The 6,846-nt window shown below is 50.3% G+C and overlaps 1 long non-coding RNA gene across 1 annotated transcript; it reads left to right on the top strand.

The window, feature by feature from the left end:
• The first annotated feature begins 425 nt into the window (after window positions 1-425).
• LOC107116318 lies at window positions 426-5,437 on the top strand. The gene is made up of 3 exons (XR_001482703.1): window positions 426-495; window positions 1,002-1,128; window positions 5,404-5,437. It is a non-coding gene; the product is annotated as an uncharacterized LOC107116318 (long non-coding RNA).
• The last annotated feature ends 1,409 nt before the right edge of the window (window positions 5,438-6,846 follow it).

Here is a 6,846-nt window from a genome sequence, read left to right as displayed (position 1 = left end):
GGTGGGTGAGATTTGGGGGGGAGGGGGGGGCTGAGTTGGAGATTTTTGGGGGGAGGGGCGGAGGGGTTGAAGGAATGGTGGAGGGAGCTGGCAAGGGTTTTTTTAAAGGGGGCGCAGGGGCTGTGTCACTTGGCCCTCAGAAGGCCTACACAAAACAGAACCTGAGGGGTGCAAAGGGAGATTTTTGAAGCAAATGTTCCTCCTGGGGGAAATGGAAGCAAGAGTGTGTCGGCTCTCCTCCCCACCGGTGATCTGCTCCAGGTTTGCGCTTTGGAGGATTCATTTTTCCTGCTTCCACACGGCACCTTGCAGCGCTTGCCAATGCTCCCTCTAAGCTGTGGAGCCTCGTGCAGAGAAAATGTGTGTGGGGCAAAACGGGTTTCCCACCCTCTTTCTTTCTTCCTCTCCCTCCCAGACAGGAGGACCCCCTGGATGCCTCCTCCGCCGTCTTCTCTGTGCACTGAAGGGGAAAGAGCCGCCATGCAGCCAGCTCAGGTATTGGGGGGGGGCATCATTGGGGACCTGTGCGGCAGGCAATAAGGATGCTCTCTTCTCTGTGGTAATACTCAGAGGATCGGGCTCCTTCCCCTTAATTCTTGTGTTCCCCACTGGGAAGGCAGAAAAATGGTCACCCCCCCCCCGTCTAGGATGGTTTTTCCCAAGAAACAGGACAATTAGAATATTATTTTTGATATGGCTCAAATGCCTCCATAACAATACTTGAATTTCCCACGGAAACCTATTTTGTCCTGTATCATCCGGATATCTCTGGCCTCCTCCCTAGAAGGCTGCCAGCCCACTGCGGCTGAAGACCCCCCCCCCCCGCAAGTTCCAAGATGCTCCCAAGGAGGGATTGGGGGAGGGGAGATGTCCCCAGGGGGGCTCTTCTCACCATCTCTTTGTGCTGCTCTTCCCCTATTAGTTAACTCTGTTTTTGGCTTCCACCCTCATGGACCAGATTTCCAATGACGTAAAGAGACGCTTCCTTCTCCTCCTTGCAGGCCGGGGTGTCCTTTGAGGAGGTGGCCGTGTACTTCACCCAGGGGGAGTGGACCCTGCTGCGCCCGGCCCAGAGGTCTCTCTACAAGGACGTCATGCTGGAGAACTTTGGGAACGTGGCCTCTCTGGGTGAGGAGGAGCCCTTCTCTCCTTCTTGCAGTGAGGCGGGGCCATAAAGAAGCCCTGAAGGAGGAGGGACGTGGTCAGGCTATCTGCCCTGGTCCCAGTGGCTGGTCTCTCACTCCCTCCGCGATCCTCCCTCTGACCTGGGGAGGGTCCTGTGCCCTCCTTGCCGAGAGGGGGAGCCCCTGACTGGCAGTCCTGGGTCTGAGCCACATGAGCTTCCCTCCAGTCTGGGCCTGGCCTTCCCCGGGCTGAGAAGTGGCTGTGGAAGGAACTCTGCCGCCTTTTCTTGTCATTTTAGTTCTCATCTGGCATTTCCATCTCAGCTTGGCGTGAACATAAGAACATGAGAGACGCCAATGTTGGATCAGGCCAAAGGCCCATCCAGCCCAACACTCTGTGTCACGCAGTGGCCAGAAATACCAGGTGCCATCAGGAGGTCCACCAGTGGGGCCAGGACATTAGAAGCCCTCCTACTGTTGACCCCCCCCAAGCACCAAGAAGACAGAGCATCACTTGCCCCAGAGCCCCTTATCTATACCGTGTGGCTAATAGCCACTGATGGACCTCTGCTCATGGCATGGAACAGGCACAGAACTGCCAGTGTTATGCCAGCACCCCTCTAGCATTCTAGGGTCTCAAGCTGACCCACAAGATTGAAAACGGTTTAGCTTAAAGTCCTGTCGTGTCCCCCCCCCCCAGCCTTGGTTTTATTCTCAGAGAAAAGATGCCCAAAGGCCCAAGAGGAAGAAGACGCTTGATCAGACTTGGAGGAAATAATTGCCAAAATCTTTAAAATCTAAAATGAGCTTTCTGGAGACCCCCTTGTAAGAAAGCTCCTGCTGTTTTTTGAAAGCACACAATACTGACTTTTCCAGATTCCAGCAATAAAAAATGGTCGTTTTTTGTGACAGTGAAGGACAAATACTGCTGAAGACGTCAAGGGATTTTCTTCGGCTAAATGTCTTAACACATTCAAGCAAACAGCCTGGTTTGCTTCCTGAGATAGTTATAAAGGGACAGACTCGTCTTACAGGTTCCTTAACAGATCTGTAAGCAAGTCCTGAATGGCTGTTTTTGAGTGAATCTCAGATCATAGTTCGCATTGTTCCAAACAGATGTGGGCAAAGGAAATAAGTGACCTGAATCCCGGAACTGGCAAATATGACTGTGTGATTTAATTCCACTGCCACAGGACAACCCTCCCCCCAAGTGGTATGGGGGATGAATGATAAAAGGCCTGGCACTCGGCCCGTACATTTCAGGTCAGGTTCTTCCATCTAATCCACTCGTGCCCCTAAAGGGACCAGGGATGCCGGCCTCCAGGTGGGATCCCCTGGAATGACAGCTCACCTCCAGAGTGTTCCCTCTAAGCTGAGTTAGAGTGAGCCAGCTCACAGTTTTTTAGCCTCCGGCTCACACATTTTTGTCTTTGCTCAGGAAGGGATGGCTCCAGAGCAAACTAATTTGTGCAGCAGCCAAATCGCTCACTCACAACTTGAATGCCAGCAGCTCACGAAGTAGAATTTTTGCTCACAGGCAGTGTTCCCTCTAAGCTGAGTTAGTGTGAGCTAGCTCACAGTTTTTTAGCCTCCAGCTCACACATTTCTGTCTTAGCTCAGGAAGGATGGCTCCAGGGCAAACTAATTTATGCAGGAGCCAAATCACCTGCTCACAACTTTAATGTCAGTAGCTCTCAAAGTAGAATTTGTGCTCAAAGAACTCCATAGCTTAGAGGGAACATTGCTCACAGGACTCCACATCTTAGAGGGAGCTGTCAAACTCAGTTATCATTTGCTGTATAGAATGTAGGGGTGGTGGTGGTAGCACATGAGTGGTGAGCATGTGGGGGATGCTTACATTTCGCCTTGCTCTGCTCTGCTCTGAAACCGCACAAGTCTTATCTCCCTCTGGGAAGAATGTAACCTTTTCTTTTTTTAATTTTAAAGTTTTATTGAGAAAATTCCATTAAAATTCCATTCAGAACATTAATACACGGACTAACAATTATGCTACAATTGAAGTGATCTAAAAATATAAACGTAGCAGTTGGAGAGAGCATAATTATAGGTATCACTTTGGAATCAGATTGAGCAAGGAAGAAATTATAAAAGAACATAACCTGTCGATGCAGTATAACATATTGGTGCTGCACGTCAGGTATAGTATATAAGAGATCAATGTATGGAGACAATAGGGAAATAAATCATTTTTCCATTTAGCAGTATTTTGAGATGAATAGCTCCAAAGATGTCTTATTAATGGGAGCCATTTTTCACTTAAGTCAACGCTTATTAGATCACCATTGGCTCTGGATATACTGTCTGTTACCTTGTCTAAAATACAGTATTCCCATATATTAGCATGCCAATACTCAATGGCAGGGGAAACATTCCTTTTCCAATGTTGGGCAATAAGGCTTTTAGCTACAGCCGGCATTATCAAAATTGACTTCCATCCCTGCCTGGTCTAGCCGTAGTCGTTACAAATATTATGGGGTAGCATTACATCTAGGATGGGGGGTGATGCGTTGCTTTTGGCGGGCCGTGTGCCAGTGATTGATTGGGCAAGAGCCTTTGTGGGGACCAGTGTTCCTTCTAAGCTGAATTAGTGCGAGCCAGCTCACAGTTTTTTAGCCCCCAGCTCACACATTTTTGGCTTTGCTCAGGAAGGATGGCTCGAGAGCAAGCTAATTTAGGCAGTAGCCAAATCGCTCGCTCACAACTTTAATGCCAGTAGCTCACAAAGTAGAATTTTTGCTCACAAGACTCCACAACTTAGAGGGAACATTGGTGGGGACCTGCTTGAGCTGGGTAACTTCCGCGCCTCAGTCCCCAGTACTGACATGGAAGGTGTCCAGGCTGGAGCAAAGCAATGCCTCAATAAACATACCACTTTGAAAGAAGAGTGTGGTTGAGAGCAGTTCTGTCCAGGGATTTGATGGGAGCATTGTCGAAAAAGGACGGTTTGGAGGCTGGACTCTATGGCCTTGTACCCCACTGAGGTCCCTGTCCTCCTCGGGCTCCAGCCCCAAACCTCCAAGAGTTTCCCATTGTGCGTCTGACAACCCTACCTCCCGTCCCCTGCCCCATGGCCAGGGGGAACCTGGGAACCACAAATGGGACAGTCGTGCTTTTGAACTGGCAGCTATGATCTACTTCCTCCCTCTTTCTCTCACTATGGCCCATGATCCCCGTAGTATTTCTCCCCATTGCTCTGACGCTGTTCCTGGTTTCTGCTGGGTAGTGTCCCTCCGGATCCCCCGGTTCCCTGGCTCCTGTCTGCCCCCCCTTCCTGGCCATGGTTTCCAACATAACTCTCTCCCTCCTTGGATCCCCCAGGCCTCCTCTATGCAGTGATTCATTCCCTTGGGTGAAGAAGGAAGTACTTCACCCAAAGAGTGATTCACACATGGAATTCACTGCCACAGGAGGTGGTGGCAGCTACAAGCATAGACAGCTTCAAGAGGGAACTGGATAAACATATGAAGCAGAGATTCATCAGTGGCTATTAGCCACAAGGTATAGATAGGGACTCTGGGGCAAGGGATGCTCTGTATTCTTGGTGCTTGTGGGGGCAACAGAGGGCTTCTAGTGCCCTGGCCCCACTGCTGGACCTACTGATGGCACCTGGTACTTTTGCCTGCTGTGTGACAGAGTGTTGAACTGGATGGGCCTTTGGCCTGATCCAACACTGGCTTCTCTTCTGTTCTTCTGTTCTTTCCCTCTCTTATCCAGCCGTCCTTCTGTCACGTTCTTCAGAGACTGCACGCAACCCCACAACTCTCTCACAGACTAGGCCCTGGGTGAGCCATAATTGGCCATCGTAGTCTTCAAAGATATTAGTAATTGTTGAATTCGGAATGACCCAGATAGATATTTTAAGTGTTTTGAGTGCCAGCTGCCTTTAAAACTCTCCTTTCTGTCCGGCCTCCAGTCTATTGCTTTACACTTAATCAGAGTCAATTCTTTTAAAAGGATCGTCTCCCTACTTTTTGAGGAAATGCTGTGCCCGTGTGCGGTCAGTGCATATAGAGGCTGAGGTCCCACGAGGCCCAGAGTTGAGTGTACATGGGTGCATGGCCAGATACCCATGCTCCTACAGAGTCTCAGGATAACAAAACAGGGACAAGTCTTGACCCCATACAGTCCTCCATCCCAGCCCCATTACTTGCCTGTTGTGTGTTTCTGGAGGGACCGTCAATCTAGCTTGGAATTGCGGAATTTATGGGCACACAGAAAAGGTCTAATTTTGTTGTGTGTCCCCCCCCCCGATAAACAGGACCTCTGATTGCCAAACCAGACCTCATATCCCGGCTGGAAGAAAAGGAAGGGCCGTTTCTCCTGGGCTCTGATGAAGAGGAGGGATTGGCAGGTAGGGGCTGAAGATACCTGTCTTGGGTTGTCTACGCCTTCCTTGGAATGGCTGGTGAATGTCCGTGGCCTTGTTAAACTCACGGTTTGCCCTGAAAAGAGCCAGTTTGGTGTGGTGGTTAAGTGCGCAGACTCTAATCTGGGAGAACCGGGTTTGATTCCCCACTCCTCCACCTGCACCTGCTGATGTGACCTTGGGTCAGTCACAAGCTCTGGCACAGCTGTCCTTGGAAAAGAGCAGTTTGTGTCAGAGCTCTCTCAGCCCCACCCACCTCACAGGGTGTTTGTTGTGGGGAGGGGAAGGGAAAGGAGTTTGTAAGCCGCTCTGAGACTCCAAGTGAAGGGCGGGGTATAAATCTAATCTTCTTCTTGGATGAATTGTGGATGCTGAAATGGTACCTGTAGATCTTCAACCTGGGACAAGAGGCAGTTCCGTTCTGCCTACTCCTGTGGCCCTGATGCCAAGTCTAGCCCAGTATTGTCCTCTCGGGAAGGCAGAGTCTTTCTGGCCAGGGCGTTTGCTAGGTCTGTTTCACCTGAGATCCGTTTAACTATAGGTGCCAGGCCTTGATGCCGCCGCCTCTCTGTGCCTGCAAAGCCAAGCATGTGCTTTATGGCAGATAGGGTTGCCAAGTCGTTGCAGTCGCCGCAGCGGGGGACTCCTGGGCGGCGACTGGAGCTCGTGCGCGCCACACACGCATCACCCAGAAGTGACGTTAGGACGCCGGGCACGCTGGGGGCGGGGCCACGACCATCGGAGGGAAAAACATAGAGTTTTCCCTCCGATGGTCGTGGCCCCGCCCCCAACGTGCTCGGCGTCCTAACGTCACTTCCTGGTGACGCGCACGTCGGGGTGGGGTTCCCCCTGGGACCCGATCTGCCGGCGGCGGGGAACGGGCCTCTGGGGTGGGGGTTTCCCCACCCCCCAGGGGGACTTGGCGGCCCTAATGGCAGAGATATGATTCAAAAAGACCGTGAACACAGCCAAATCAGTAGAAGGGCATATAAACACTGTGTAGCCCTAAGCTGCTCTAAAATAGAAACTTTATTAACAATATTATCAAATGTCTAAAAGACCATAAATATAGCAATCAATGTACAACACATACAGCAAAAAATCATAAACGAAACTTGTCTCATAACACTGAAGGACTCATATAGTACAAGTCAATATATAAACAGTTATAGAGACATTGTAAGCCTCTTCATCAACAATGTGGCTCCAGACTCTGTATACAGCCGTGGAATCAATAATACACATTAGTCGTGAGACGATTCTGGATGTGGCCTTGTTTCGAAAAGGACAATTTCACATGATTATCATGGTGATAACTCAAATGTAACTACTGTA

This window comes from Gekko japonicus, unplaced genomic scaffold, assembly GCF_001447785.1.
Source record: "Gekko japonicus isolate JY-2015 unplaced genomic scaffold, Gekko_japonicus_V1.1 scaffold2838, whole genome shotgun sequence".
Taxonomy (NCBI): domain Eukaryota; kingdom Metazoa; phylum Chordata; class Lepidosauria; order Squamata; family Gekkonidae; genus Gekko; species Gekko japonicus.
The sequence above is the reverse complement of the archived record's forward strand: the minus strand, read 5'-3'. Positions and strand labels throughout refer to the sequence as shown.